Here is a 15,638-nt window from a genome sequence, read left to right on the forward strand (position 1 = left end):
ATCTGCCCAAAGTGAACAACAGATTTAGAAACTAGTAACATTATTCACTAATAGTATGGACGTTCTGGTGCATTGCAATTATCGGCACATTGCACGTAAAAAAAAGACCTGATGCGTCAAACAATGAGTGGGCGGGCTTATGCACATAGGTGGAAGTCACTAGCGGTGAATGATGCACCATAATATGCCCAATCAGGGAAACAAATGTTCACAGTTCTTGACTTCATTCAAGAATGCCCATCGCTGTACATAAGCATCTGTGTCGCTCTGGTATTAAGCATGATATTTCTGGCCACAACGGTTGAATGCGAAGGGAACAGAATGCAAGGACATCCGTTCACTGAAATTTCAGAGAACGGTATAAAGAAAGCATCGGGTCAAAAAATAATTCTAAGCTTTCCATTAGGCGTGTCTTATAGCAGGTGCGGGATGGCGTGTTAGAACCGCGAGTCTGTCATTTGTGAACGATCTCGGCACTGGAAAGAAGAGTTTCCCGCTTTAGTTTGACAAATCCGTAAGGCCGCTTTATCGGCTTTAGAATTTTTCACTTACGTCACGAACGACGTTAATTTTTCGAGATGCGCAATTGAGGAGCGCAAGGACCACGCGCCTTCGACACGTATTCACACAGCATTGCGATTCCATGTGCACTCGATAGAAGATGTGATTGATTTGACTCCTCGCGAGGCTATGCGAAAGAGGCTGAGGCTGGCTACGGTGTGGTAATTCATAAGCGAAGGGGCTTCAAATCAGTTCACAGACACCACGAACAATGATGTTGCTATAAAGGGCCGCCACCAGAGGAAGAAGTGGCTTGTGCATATCATGACAGCATTTGCAAGCAACGGTGGTGCATTGGGGAATTGTTCCAATGCCCTTGGCATAATGAGTGGAAGAGGCTGACGTGCTCGTAAGGAGCGGCAGTAAGTTAATTACATCTTCTGGGCACTGATCCCATGAGCAAGAAACCCGCAACACCGAGGCAGAGTGTATGATAAATTACGAGCGTTGGCGTGCTCAATCTCTATTAACAAGTTACTTCGGACGAACTAGACCATATGTCACCACGATAAACAGGACTCACTCATACTCACTCAAAAATATAAATTGTACCTAGCCGGGCTCATTGATGTATATACTCAGACTCACGGATCGACCTGAGAGTGACTGAGTCGACTCATGAGTGAATTTGCCGAGCTATGATCTAGGCTTCGCAGGTGGATCACAACCCTAGACATCAATGAACTTGGAAATTCTCAAAGGACTACACGTAAGACACTAATCCCTTAATGTGGCTACGCCTTGCACAAATGGGCTTTAGAAAAGACTATGGCTTCTTGAAAGATGCGGCTTATTCGGAGAAGTCAACGCTCGATTCAATATCCTTGAGCGAATACGTTTTTGAACAATTGACAGAACACCCGAACCATATCGAAGCGTTGTAGCATCCACACGAATCTACACGTGAATCGGCTTCGTTAAAGCTTCCAGAAGCTGAGCACTCGAGTGTCTCACGAAAACGAACAACGTCCGCTCCAGTTGCACCGACCGGAGAGACATCGCCCGCTATTGCCCTCCCGAGGGCAGGAGAGAGGGGCGCGCAACAGGAGGGAGGGCGATTCGACGCCCCGGGGGAAACAGCAACAGCGGCGCCTTTCTGCAGCGGCTGCTGCGGCCAGGTGATGTGCGCGGCGGTCGTCGACCCCTGCAGCGGAGGCCGGGAGTGGGTCATGGCTCCAAAGGAGTAGCGGCGTCGACGGCACCCCTTCCGGTGGCCAGGAAATCCCGGCCTTCCTCGGCGAGCCGCGTTCCACTTGCGCGCGCTTCTCCTCGGCAGCCCCACCGATCTCCTGCGGCTGCGGTCTCCCCGGGAGACGTGGATTGACGACGACGACCGGCCGGCAAGGAGCGCGCAGATGCCGAGGTCAACGAACCTGCGCAGTAGCGGCCTGCCCTTAGTGCGCTTACTTCCACTGGTTCGCCCGGCGGGGAGGGACGCCGCGCCGATACCGCGTCGCGCTGCCCTACAGCGCACACCTGTTGCGGGATTCTTCCGATTGCTGGCGAGTACCGCGTCACCCACGCTGTCGCAACGTGCGCGAATTGAAATGCGCCGCGGCACGGTGCCTGTACGCATTGCGCTGGGTCGAGCTGAGCGGCCGAGCAGAGGGGGAACGTAAAGGAGAATACGAACTAGAACGCGCTGTGTGGGCGCAGAACCCGAGACGTGTGGTCCAACTCGGCGAGATAGGCACGTCAATGCAAATGTGAACGTGGTACCGCCTTTTTGTTTTCGTGACGGATGGAGTTCTCTGGCTGGCTAGACCGACTCGCGTGAACTGTAGTTTCTGTAAGCGAAGGCAGGGAGGAGGGCCAGACTTGCAAGCAGTCCGGGTCATGTGTACTCATGACCCGGGTCATGTGTTTTGGCACTCTTGAATGACCTTTTTTTGCAATTTCTTTTCAATATGGTATTTTCCAGATCAATAAGCTAAACCAATATAAGAAGCAACAAAAACAAAGTACCTCTTCTCCATTCAATACGGTCGGCCGATACGTGAGAAAGAAACCCGCTCTTTACAGTAGTTTGTAGTTGCCTTGCTGAAGTCTTTTCACACTGAGGAGGCACCTATGGTTCCTAAAGGTAAAACCACAAGCTCCGCACGATATCTACATTGTGAAAGCCGTATTTATTTGTTGAGTTTTTAAACACACTTGTCATTTGCACACAACGATATCTCTTTGGCGAGAATTCCCGCACAATCATGATTTCTGGTGGCGGGCGCCTTTAGGTTAAGCTTCTCTGCCTCTCTCTCCTTTCCGGCAGGAAAGCGTATACGTGATTTTCAAAGCACCGTGTAGGCGAGAGCCACCACCTCCACAAATTCTGGCTTACATTCTTCATGAAGAAGTCTTACTCAAGGTCACACTTTTAGGCTGTTAACTGCACAATCAGGCTATACGAAGAGACGACTCGAGGGTTATTATGAACGAAGATTACTTAACCTTCGCCTGCGTTCGCCTGAACCCCTGGAGTTGTGGAAAAGACGAGCTAGCTACTTTGATAAGAAAACAACCATCTTGATGACAAAGGTATACGGACAACCTTCTTTACGCCCACGTCTCGTGTGTCTCATGAACCGGCTTAACCTGCGTCTGTCGCGACCACGTTTTTGTTTGGGAGAAAATACCGCAGGTGAAACATCTTGCGCACGCAGTCACTTGTTACCTTTGTCGAAAAACTACTGCAGCTTCTTCGATGCGTTTCTGGGTGCTTATCGGCTGAACACTCCGCTACAATGTACCGCACGCTTGAGCTTCAGTGTGACACGTTCAGCATTTTCGGTTTCACCCTTTCGCCGATTGAGTCCATCGAAGGGATGTTGCGCCTCTCTAGCGCTTCTCGGAGTCGATGTCCCTTAATTTAATAAAGAGGGGACGTACAGTACGATTCAGTCTACAAGAGAAAACCTAAACGACACTCAAGAACATGACGGAAACATTTATTGAACTTTACTGGAAAAGAAGGTCGCGTGGAAATAGCCAGGCAGACTGTTAGATACGGACCATTAATTAGCATCGGCCAAGACCTCCGCACGCAAACCCTCGCCGACGTATTCCAACTATGGCGCGCAGGCGCGCGTCAACCATGCTACCGGACCCGCCAGACAGGCTGTCTAGCTCGCCCTTGTGCGTCACGGGTGGAGCTTTTGTCTCTACTCCTACCCCCGCGTGTCGTTTCGCGAAAGTGTACGTGTAGGTCGGCACGTTTCGAGGTAGTTGACTTTAGTCCCGAGAAAATCTGCTTTGCAGCACTGAAAGGTCGTTCAAGGACGACCAGGCGAGGAGGCAACGCAGGACGGATGTGGCCATCGGAGCGTAGAGCCGAAGGAGTGTCCCCATTGGCCAAACATGACGCCACTTGCCTGGGCCCTACGATCGGATGGAAATGACGACACCTGCGCGGGCTCGCCGATTAGATGAAAATGACGACACCTGTACGAGCTCGACGATTGGCTGAAAATGAGTGACCCCGATGGACTGACCCCGTTCTCTGATGGTTCTCTAACCCTGGAGGCCAGAGAACCATCGAAAGAAAGACGTTCTTCTTGCCATGGGCCGCAGCGTAGGATTTGCGGCCGGCCGTCGTTTAACACTTACTGTTATTCTAGATGTTTCTAATCCTCTATATAATGTAAATAAACCTTTTCTTCTCAAAGTTCACCTCAACGTCTGCCAACTCCCGCACTCAACGCTAAGATCCAATAATGCATAAGAGTGTAGCTTGGGTGCCTTCCTCTTGTATCTCAACTGCAAGTTTGAACTGGGTGTTCCCTTCAAGAGTGGACTGCTCTATGCAACATTGCGTAGAATCATTCTTTGTACAATTTAAAAGTGCCCAGCATGCATGAGGACGTGTTGGAATTTTCAAACACGGTTGAACGAAAAAGGCGGGTCTGATTAACTTATGTATTAGCAGAAACCGGCTGTACTGCATCGTTTACGTAAAGCCCAGCGATTTCTTTTGAATGTTTGCAGCGTAGGGTGCTTTTTTCAACATGCAGCATCACGGAAACTTTGGCATGCATAAAGGAGTGACAAAATATGCCAAATATGCTGTCAGAAAAAAATATTTATCCATTGCTGAACAATGGAGGTGTAGCTTCAGAGCAACATTGGGCACCTATGGTACTACTTTGCATGGAAGGCCTTGCAACAATTACGGCTTGGAAGCAGGCCATGTTCTGAGAAAATTTTCTTCTTTCTGCGCTGAGCCTCTGCCTGTGCACTAGAAGTTCCCGGCAAATCTTCGACAGTATCGCCTGGCATTTCTGCGTCTTCCTTTTCGCGTGACTTTTCATCGCGAAGGTTGCTCACAATTTCAAGTGAGCAGGAATCAATCTATCTTCGATTATCTCTAGGATCTTGGAGCCATCCGGGCCACTGTCAAAGTCATCATTGGACAATTCACCATACGGAAGGAAGGTAAGCTCGCGAATTTCTTCATCAATCAGCCACTTTCTTTCGTTTGACGTCGCCACCTATTTATAATATACAAGAAATATTACCCTATGACTAATGTTTGTTCTTTTCCATAGAATTAACATCATTTTATTGATTTGTTTTACCTTCAGTCCAGCGGGAAAATACTACAAGCAGTATCTCCCCATAACTCATCGCGCCTCCGCATATATATGCCCGTTGTTGCTCATGAGCAACACCAATGTTGGCGGGTAAAATTCTGTCGTGCAATTTATGGCCACACCGGTTAGCGTAATCACAAATGTCCTACAACGTCTTCTGAGCCGCTTTAACTCTAATAGTTCTCGTGTCCTATTCCGCTGTGGTTCAACAAATTTACTCATGTGTGCTGAACTCACGTGGCCACCTGTCAGCAGATGCAAGAACGCTCTGCTTTTGAACACAAAGAACCTGTGCTGCCATGTCTACATACTTGTTTGAAGTTCAAGATGCTCGGTGTCTTCCCACAGATGACACCACACTATCATGGAAGAGGCAGCATTCACGAAAAAAAATTCTTTCGGGCTGTTGCTCCAAGGCAACAGTGGACATTAAAGGGTTAACGCCTACTTCACCTGCGCCGCGGGTCGGCGCGGCGTTGCACTGTCTTCGGGATCGGCCCACGTATGGGGAGTGCTTAACGCCTGCGTCATCTCTGCCGCGGGTCGGCCCGGCATTGCACTGTCTTCGGGATCGGCCAACATATGGGGAGTGCTTAACGCTTGCTTCACCTCCGCCGCGGGTCGACCCGGTATTGCAGTGTCTTCGGGATAGGCCCTCGTATAGGCCCACGACTAGTCGCTCCTGCACGATGTTGAGCCTCGGAAGATCATGAGGCGCCGGGTGGTATACATATCCATGTATTATTGCAATGTGTGGCACGACAACTTTTACTAACGAATCCCGGCACGTAGAACAGGCGCGCACCTCCGAGGGCACACACTGCTTCACCGTAGCCAAGGCGATGGTGCTTTGGTCGACGTCGCGTAGTGCAGTAATGGTTGTGAGGTCACTCGAAAACCACAAGCGGTCACACATGACACATGGAAATGTATCTGGATAGCGCAACAAAACAAGGACACAAGAAGAAATGAAGAGAAGCGCTATCAACAACGAAAATTTACTTCCGGGGTTGGTCGTACTTACACACCCAAACAACCACGTGCGCAGCGATATCACCCATGCACACTTACATGACGGCGTGAAAATAATCTAAAACCGGTACATCAGGAAAACAAAATAAAACTTAAATGACATATTGATACAGAACAGCCGCCACAGTGTGGCTGCACTGAGGAGGAAGGAGACGACGTGTGCCCGCTTGATATAGCGTCGCCATCTTTGCCACCGTTGGTCTATGTGTAAATATATTGTAAACAGACTTGTACATCAGCTACACGTAACATTGGTCGAGGCGGACCTTCCCCTTACCCGTCATGGAGCTTCGGAGCGGTCGCAACGTTGACAGTGTAATTTCGGCTCCTGCTTGCGGCACTTCATCTACGCAAGCGTCTGCGCCTGCAGCCCCGACCTACGTCGCCGTGTCTCCCCCTCGGGATCTTGGTGTTTTCACCGGAGTGGGCAGTCCTGATGTTGACGACTGGCTCCGCTTACACGAACGTGTCAGCACCAGTCACAAGTGGGATCCGACTATTATGCTTGCCAACGTTCTTTTCTCGACGGAGCTCCACTGGCATGGTTCCAGACTCACGAAGAGGAGATTTCGAGCTAGGATCTCTTCAAAGAGAAGCTCCGCGACCTTTTTCGCAATCCGTTCGGTCGCCAAGTCAATGCCAAGAAAGCACTTGCCACACGTGTACAGACGTCGACCGAGTCCTACGTGTCGTACGTTCTCGACATCTTGGCCCTTTGTGCCAATGCTGACCTGAACATGTCCTCAAAGGCATTGCTGACGACGCCTTCAATTTACTGGTGTTTACGAACGTCACCAGCATCGATGCGGTCCTCAAGGAGTGCCGCCGTCTCGAGCATGCTAAAAGCCGCTGGGTATCCCAGCACATCATGCGACTTCCCAACACAGCTGCCACGCCATCTTGTGACGACCTCTTCCACGAGCCGTCGCGATGTGGCAACTTGACCAGCATCATTCGTCGTGAGGTCGAAGCAGCACAACCGGCGGCCCCTTCATTCCCGTCACCTGATCATTCTCCGGTGACAATCTCCTTGGTCCAGGCCGTCGTCCGTCAAGAATTGTCCAACGTCGGCCTGCAATCCATTCGTTCCGTACGCTCGGAACCTCTTTCTCCACGCACGTCCCCACCCCGCTCTTCTTACTCCTCTGGACAGCGCAACCCCTTCGAATGGCGAACCGTGGACGACAAGCCGATCTGTTTTAACTTCCGACGTATTGGGCATCTTGCTCGCCACTGCCGCAGGCGCTGGACTTCTCCGACGCTCTATTCTCCTGATTATCATCATCGTCCCTCTAGCGCGTCCTTTTCCTTCGCTCCTTCTATGCCCGCCCCATCATCGGACCCAGCGACACCTTTGACACGACCACGCTACTCCCGCTCGCCTTCTCCCTCCCGCCGTCAATCTCGTTCGCCCCCGTCACGCCGTGCTCCTTCTTCGACCTACTCGCCGCACCCCCGATCGGAACACTAGACAGAGCAGCGTTCTGGAGGTGAAGCTGCAATGAGGATATTGGCACGAAATCATCGCTTCACCTTACCCACGAACAAGAATCTTTAGGACGTTCACGTCGACAATGTTCCTGTGTGCACGTTGATTGACACCGGGGCGCATGTGTCCATTATGAGTGCTGCTTTTCGCCGTCGGCTCAAGAAAGTTCTGACGCCTGCCCCGAACCGAGTTGTACAAGTATCCGACGGAGGGACTGTCGCTATTGTTGGCATGTGCTCTGCCCGACTCACCATTGAGAGACACAGCGTCGTCCTCTTCACCGTCATCGAGCATTGCTCTCACGAACTCATTCTCGGTCTGGATTTCCTTGCCAATCATTCTGCCCTCATTGACTGTTCAGCCGGCTCACTTTGCCTTGACTTGCCTCTTCTTGCCGACCCTGTGGACCCGCCTCCAAGCCATTTGAGCTGCATAGATTTTATCCGCCTACCGCCTCGATCTGTGACACACGTCGACTTATTGTCCTAACAAGCTGTACCTGACGACAATTACGTGCTCGCACCAATTCCGGCCGTTATACTTACACATGATGTTACCGTGCCGCACACTGTGCTGAATATTACTGGCAACCGCGCCTGCCTTCCCCTTGTCGATTTCGTGCTAACCGCGCAAGTTCTGCTTCAGGGGATCTCATTAGCTATAGTTAGCGCTTTGCAGGATGATGAGGTCGAGCTATTCACAGTGGAAGATCTTCACAGCTCAGCCCATACCGTAACGTCATCGCATGGTACTGGCGTTGACATTGAGAAGGTGGTTTCCTCTGACCTTACACCTGCTCAAGCTGAAGCCCTTTGCCGCGTTCTTGAAGGCTATCGCGACATTTTTTTACTTTGACAATCGACCCTTAGGTCAAACATCCATCAAACCCTTAGGTCAAACATACTGGGGATGCGAACCCTATTCACCGACGTCCATATCGTGTTTCTGCGTCGGAACGAGCTAGCTGTTATCCAACAGGAAGTAAAAAAAAAGATGCTTGAAAAGGACATTATCGAGCCTTCCTGTAGTCCCTGGGCTTCTCCCGTGGTACTTGTCAAAAAGAAGGATGGAACGTGGCGCTTTTGTGTAGATTATCGCCACCTGAACAAAATCACAAAAAAGGACGTGTACCCTTTGCCACGTATTGATGACGCTCTAGACTGCCTGTACGGTGCCACCTATTTTTCTTCTATCGACTTATGGTCCGGCTACTGACAAATATCCGCCGACGACATGGACCGAGAGAAGACTGCATTTGTTACCCCTGACGGCCTTTATCAGTTCAAGGTGGTGCCTTTCGGTCTCTGTAACGCGCCCGCCACCTTCGAACGAATGATGGACTCCTTGCTTCAGGGTTTCAAGTGGTCCACCTGTTTGTGCTATCTGGATGACGTCTTCGTTTATTCGCCCACATCCGACACGCATCTCAGACGTTCTTTCAGCGATTCTTGACATGTTCCGCCACGCCGGTTTCCAGTTGAACTCGTCAAAATGTCACTTCGCTCGCCGCCACTTCAGACCCCAGCACATGAATACTTCATTGAAAGTGTGCTATATATAAGAGAATTTGCTTGTGCACAGAGTGATCCTCCTGATTGGTTAAGTGCTTTGGACAAAGTGACTAGCCTACATCGTCCTTATCACAACACACTGGTCCAGCATTGACTAGTTGTTTTTATGGCCATGTAATATACACATTGTGCTTTCTTTCGCCAAGCCGGTAATAAAAAAATCTGGTATGGTCTTGTGGCTAGGATACCTGGCTCTCTGCCCGGAGGCCCGGGTTCGATTTCCGGTATCGGAAATATTTTAATTTGTTTTTTGCGGTCGTCGTCTATAATATTTTGTTTTGTTTCGCACTTTCTTTCCAGTAAGTTGAAGTGTTCTATGCCGTTGCCCGCCCTCTGGCATGGTCTAGTGGCTAGGATACCTGGCTCTCACCCAGGAGGCCTGGGTTCGATTCCCGGTATGGTAGGGTATGGTATGGTATGAATAACTTTATTTATGTCCTGAGGGATCAGTCTGGGACTGATGCGGGCCGCTCCCACGTTGGTACAGAGAGGCCGAGCCCCTCTGCCGTCACACGGCAGAGGCCGTCACACGGCAACTCTGGACAGCCCTGAGTTGGTCCGCCAGCACTTCACTGTGCAGCATCCGCTGCCACCACTGTTCATCTCGAGAACCATCACCGGCCAACGCCAAGCAGCGCCAAAGCATGTGTTCTAAATCGAGCAAAGCCCCACACTTACTACAATAGAGTGAAACCCCGCAGTCCGGATTAATTTTATTCATGATGACCGGGTTAGGGTACGTACGTGTCTGCAGAAGCCTTAATGTAACCGCCTGCGGCCTATTTAATTTAGAATGTGGCAGGGGGAATGCCCTGCGCCCTAGGTAATAGTGCTTGGTGATTTCGTTGTAGGTTAACAGCTGGTCCCTGTACTCAGGAGCGGGAGATCCAGCCCCTTCAGGGAGTACACGGCACACTAATCCTCGTGCCTCCCTGTGCGCCACCTTGTTGAGGTTACGCGGGGCTCCATCCACTGTCCCCATGTGCGCCGGGAACCAAGTAACTGTATGCGAAGTGATATCCCTACCCTGCAGCAGTCTTTTAGCCGGTTCCGCAACAAGTCCTCTCGAGAAGGCTTTAATCGCAGATCGCGAGTCACTAAGCACCAAAACTCTTCTTGAATCAATTAGTGCTAGAGCAATAGCCACCTGTTCGGCAACCCCCGGATCTTTGGTATAAATGGAACCAGCCTTTCTAACGCTCCCTTTGCCATCTACCACCACCACCGAATAAGCATTTTTACCATTAATCCATGCGGCGTCAACAAAAGCAGACTCCTCCTCCTGATCCTTTGCCTCTCGCAACGAAGCCCTAGCTCTCGCGACCCGCCTCCCTACATTGTGCACGGGGTGCACATTCCGCGGAAACGGACGAACCATGATATTTGCCCTAAGGTTCACGTTCAACTCGTGTAGGGGCGCCTTATCGTGCGACACAGCCACCGATTCTTCAATTGACTGTAAAATATACCTACCCGCTGGTGTACCTAGCAACCGCTCCCTCTGTGCAGTACGCTCAGCCTCGGAAATTTCATCTAAAGTATTATGCAAACCGAGTCGTAACAACATATCGTTTGACGTAGTCATAGGCAGACCAAGCGCAGCCTTGACGGCTTTTCTTATTAATGCTTCCAATTTCTTTTTCTCCCCCCTATTCCAATTTAGCATAGCTGCCACATACGAGAAATGACACATAATAAATGCGTGAACTAAGCGCATCGCACCTTCTTCTTCTAAACCCCTATGCCTATTAGAGATCCTTCTTATAAGTCTTATGGCCTCCTCCGTCTTCTTGGTGATACGCTGAATGGTTCTAATGTTCGATCCGTTCGCTTCAAGTACAAAACCCAGGACCCTGATTGCTTCAACTTGGGGTATCACCGACCCTCCCCTAGTATGAATTCTAATGCAAGGCTCAACTTCCGGTACCCAACCCTTCGGCCTACGACCTAGCTTCTTAGATTTTAAGATCAACAACTCCGACTTTTTAGTGGAACACTTGAGCCCCATGAGACCCAGATACTCCTCTGCAAGCGTTACCACCTTCTGCAGCCTAGCCTCAAGCTCCCCATCACTACCACCGGCACTCCATATAGTAATGTCATCCGCGTAGATAGAATAGCCAATATCCTGGGCAGTGTCCAGTGTATTAGCCAACTTCGACATCGCCAGATTGAATAACATAGGCGAGAGTACGAATCCCTGCGGAGTACCACAGCAATCCAATTTAAAGACTTCCGACTTTATCTCCCCAAACTTGAGACATGTCCTTCTATCCATGAGGAAAGCCTTGACAAAATGGAAAAGCCGCTGCCCCATGTTCAAGTCCGATAGCGCTTGTAGAATGAAAGAATGTCGGATTTTATCGAAAGCTTTTTCTACATCAAGTCCAATTAGTACCTTAGTATCCCTAGTCCGCCGGTCAAGGAGCTGATGCTTAATCCTGATCATAGCATCCTGAGTCAAGAGGCCGGGCCGAAATCCTATCATCGAGTGCGGAAAGACCCATTGCCCTCAACATAACGCGTTAGCCTATTTAAAATGACATGCTCACCGACTTTCCCCAAACACGATGTCAGGGAAATGGGTCTCAGATTTTCAAGCCCTATGGCCTTACCCGGTTTGGGTATCAGAACAGTAGTTGCAAGTTTCCACTCTTCCGGGAAAGAGCCTTCCTTCCATCGGTAATTGATCTCCCGCGTAAGGAACTCAACTGACCCGTCGTCTAAATTCCGTAACATTTTATTCGTAATGCCATCCGGCCCTGATGCCGATCGACCATTAAGATTCTGCAGCGCCATCCTGATATGACTTTCAGTAAATTCCTCATCCATAGCTGCATTTTCGTCCCCACTATATTCCAAGATCACGTCAGGTATCTCTCAGCCAAATCCTTCAGCAACTCCTGTTCCGTGGAGTCCCGACACGCCTGATGGACCAGCTTACCTATCACAGTCCTCTGATTAGATTTAGTGTTTGTCTCATTTAGTAAATGTCTGAGCAGACTCCAGGCGCCTCCCCTCTTAATGCGACCATCTATAGAATTGCATACTTCATCCCATTGCTGCTTGCGCAGTACCCGACAATGGTCTTCAATTTCCTGATTAACCACTGCTATACGGTTTCTAAGCCTTCTATTCAATCTCTGACCCTTCCATCTCGCTAACATCGACTGCTTCGCTTCCAACAAATGCGCCAAGCGACTATCCATGTGTTCCGTGTCAATATCGGTCTGAACCTCTCTAGTGGACGCCTCAACGTCACTTTTAAGCTGACTAGTCCACTGTTCCAAGGTCAACTTATTTCCCTCATCTTCGATCCTCTGCGCTCTTCGTTTCCTAAATGCATCCCAGTCAACCATCCTGAATGTGCGCTCCTTTTTATTAGCCACTACCAAAGTAATCATAAGTATGTAATGATCGCTACCAAAATCTATATTAGAATTGGACCAGGACGAATCCACCACCCCCCGAACAAAAGTGAGATCAGGTGTCGAATCTCTACATGTCGACGTGCCACATCTGGTGGGATACGAAGGGTCTGTAATCAGAGTTAAATTCAAGTCTAGTGCCTGCTGCCATAGTCTCTCCCCCTTAATAGTGCTATAAACATACTTCCACACATGATATGATGCATTGAAGTCCCCTCCAATAAGCAACGGTGCATCCTTAGCCAGATTGGTTGCCTTGGTCAAGAGAGATTTGAAACTCTGCTTCGTGTCGCGGGTGCTACTGTACAGGTTAAGCAGGTAAACGCTCCTCTGACATGACCTTTGCCGACTTAAAATTACCTCCACCATAATATATTCAATCTTGCAATCCGCCATGTGAAGATCATGTCTAATATACGCCAACCTCCTATTGATGAGAGTAGCGAGTCCTCTGCCCTGTTCATTATCCTTAACTTCCACTTTGAAATCCGTTGAGGTCACGTTAGACGTCAGTGTTTCCTGTAACATGATAACTTGAGGTTTCACACCATGCGTTCTAACAAACTGCTGCAGCGACGCCTTCTCATGATTGAACTCCCTACAATTCCACTGCCAAATACTAAATGAACTATTTAATAGAGCCATCTTGACCACGGGAATTTGGTGAACTAGTTTTGAGCTCAAGTCCACTCGGCGACTTACCCTGCTGGGCTAGCGGCCGAGTGCACTCCCGCTCCATAACAGGGACCACCGTCTCGTTTAGATATATTTCAATTTTCGCTAATCTCTGATCCGTGATATTTTCCCGTTCTTCTATCCGCTCCAGTCTACTAATGATCTGATTTACACTTTCTTGCAATGTCGCCATCATTGCTTTAAGCTCGGAACCGACTTTGCCCTAAATCCGCATGGTCGAGGATAGGGCCCTCTTTTTCGGAGCAGGCGTCTCTTCGTCCGCCATGGTCTCTTCTGCGACCTCCACAGACCTTGGTACCTCAACCGAGTCATCATGTTTCCTAGCCTGTCCTAAGCTACCGCTGTTACCGGAAGGCAAGCCGTTCCTAAGTTCAGCTATCTCTTTGATAAGCCCGTCAATGGCTGCTTTTAAGCTATGATTCTCTCTCTCCAATTGCGCAATCCTATCCCGATCCCTATTACCATTCACATGCTCCTGGCGCTGCTCGCACGCTTGGCCGGCGCTGATGCCGCCCTTGACCTTGTCAGCCCAGGTGGTCTGGATTCCAGCTGCGTCGCCGTCTCCACCAGCTGCAGGAAAGCGCACCCGCGCCTCCCTAGAAACCGATCGGCTCCTGGTCGTTGGAGTCCCAGTCGATGGCCGCTGCCTCGACCTGGAGCGGCTCCTAGAGCGCGAGCGTCCCTTAGAGCGTTGGCGGGCGCTCACCAGCTGCACCATCTCGGCTGCCTCCTGTTCCGCCGTTAGCTCCGCCCTGGCTCTCTCCTGTCGTAGAACACGCACGACATGGGGAAGCTGGTATCGTTGTCTGCATTGTTTATCCGTGGTCAGGTGTCGTCCGCCACAAAGCTTGCAACAAGGCACACAGTTGTGATCCTCTTCAGGGTTCCGAGCCCCGCATCCTCGGCATTCAAAATAATCGGGAGCCGGGCAGACATCCGCCCGATGTCCAAGCTTGCCACACACATAACACACATCCAACTGCTTTCGATACAGGAAGCACCGGACCAGAGTTGGCCCATATCTGACGAAATTGGGCACTTTTAACCCGTCGAAAACAATGATGACTGATCCTATGTTTTTTATTCGTTTGACCGCCATAGCCAGCGGGTTGGGATCGTTAACAATGTTCCGCTGAAGTGTCGCGGGGCCATCCATAACGTCTACATTGCGAATGACCGCCTTACACGTAGTGTGTGGGGCCGTCTCGTACGCACTGACTTCAAAATCCTTGTCTGCCACTCTGATTGACTTGAGTCTCACATATCGTTCAGCGTTGCTCCTTTCTGGCGTACTAGCCACCAATATATTTTGCATAAAGTTAGGGCAAATAACATCTTCCCTAATCTGCTCGATACTGAGGCCTGCCGCTTCTACGATTGCCTTGCCCACCGCTGTAGAGCTAACTTTCTCCAAATTCAGCCCACCCCGTGGGCGAATGACTATTTTGATGTGTTCTTGTGGCATCGGTAGCATGCGCGACGCCTTCACAATGCGATTCTTTATTGTCGAGCCTCCGCGCCTTTCACCTGCGCCCCGTCGCTCAGGCATCTCGCTTGGCGAACTGCCATCACCCAATCCAGGCCTCGTCGTAGCTCTAGATTTTCGGCTGGACATTGTCCGCCATCCCGGGTCTTCAGTAAGGTCATCCGCCGGCAGCACTTCCCCTTCAACGTGCATTGCTGCCATGCCGCGCTAGGTCTACCAGACGCTAGCTTTTTGCTTTTGCGGTCGTCGTCTATAATATTTTGTTTTATTTTGCACTTTCTTTCCAGTAAGTTGAAAGGTTCTATGCCATTGCCCGCCCTCCGGCATGGTCTAGTGGCTAGGATACCTGGCTTTCACCCAGGAGGCCCGGGTTCGATTCCCGGTGTCGGAAATATTTTTGTTTGCTTTTCGCGGTCGTCGTCTATAATATTTTGTTTTGGTTAGCACTTTCTTTCGAGTAAGTTGAAGGGTTCTATGCCGTTGCCCGTTATCCGGCATGGTCTAGTGGCGTTCCACTTCCGGCCACCACAGTGAACGGTCGTGCAAGCATAGAGGAGGAGGAGGAGGAGGAGGAGGAGGAGGAAAAAACTTTATTCTGGTCCTGTACAAGGTGTGGCCACCTGCCTGGCTAGTCCCATGTCGGGACCGGGAGGTCAAGCCTAGTCCTAGCCCTATCACGGGCGTACTGGACAGCCAGGACTTGAGCGATATGATCTGATCCTTCCTAAAAACCGATTCCGGGAAATGCCAGGGCCGAGCGACCCACACTCCCAGAGCAGATGTTCAAGCGTG

General features: G+C 50.3%; 1 non-coding gene across 1 annotated transcript; it reads left to right on the forward strand.

Annotated features, from left to right (window-relative positions):
- The first annotated feature begins 15,165 nt into the window (after positions 1 to 15,165).
- Positions 15,166 to 15,237, forward strand: TRNAE-UUC (transfer RNA glutamic acid (anticodon UUC)). The gene has a single exon. It is a non-coding gene; the product is annotated as a tRNA-Glu (tRNA).
- Positions 15,238 to 15,638: the final 401 nt, after the last annotated feature.

Source organism: Dermacentor variabilis, chromosome 3, assembly GCF_050947875.1.
Source record: "Dermacentor variabilis isolate Ectoservices chromosome 3, ASM5094787v1, whole genome shotgun sequence".
Lineage (NCBI taxonomy): Eukaryota > Metazoa > Arthropoda > Arachnida > Ixodida > Ixodidae > Dermacentor > Dermacentor variabilis.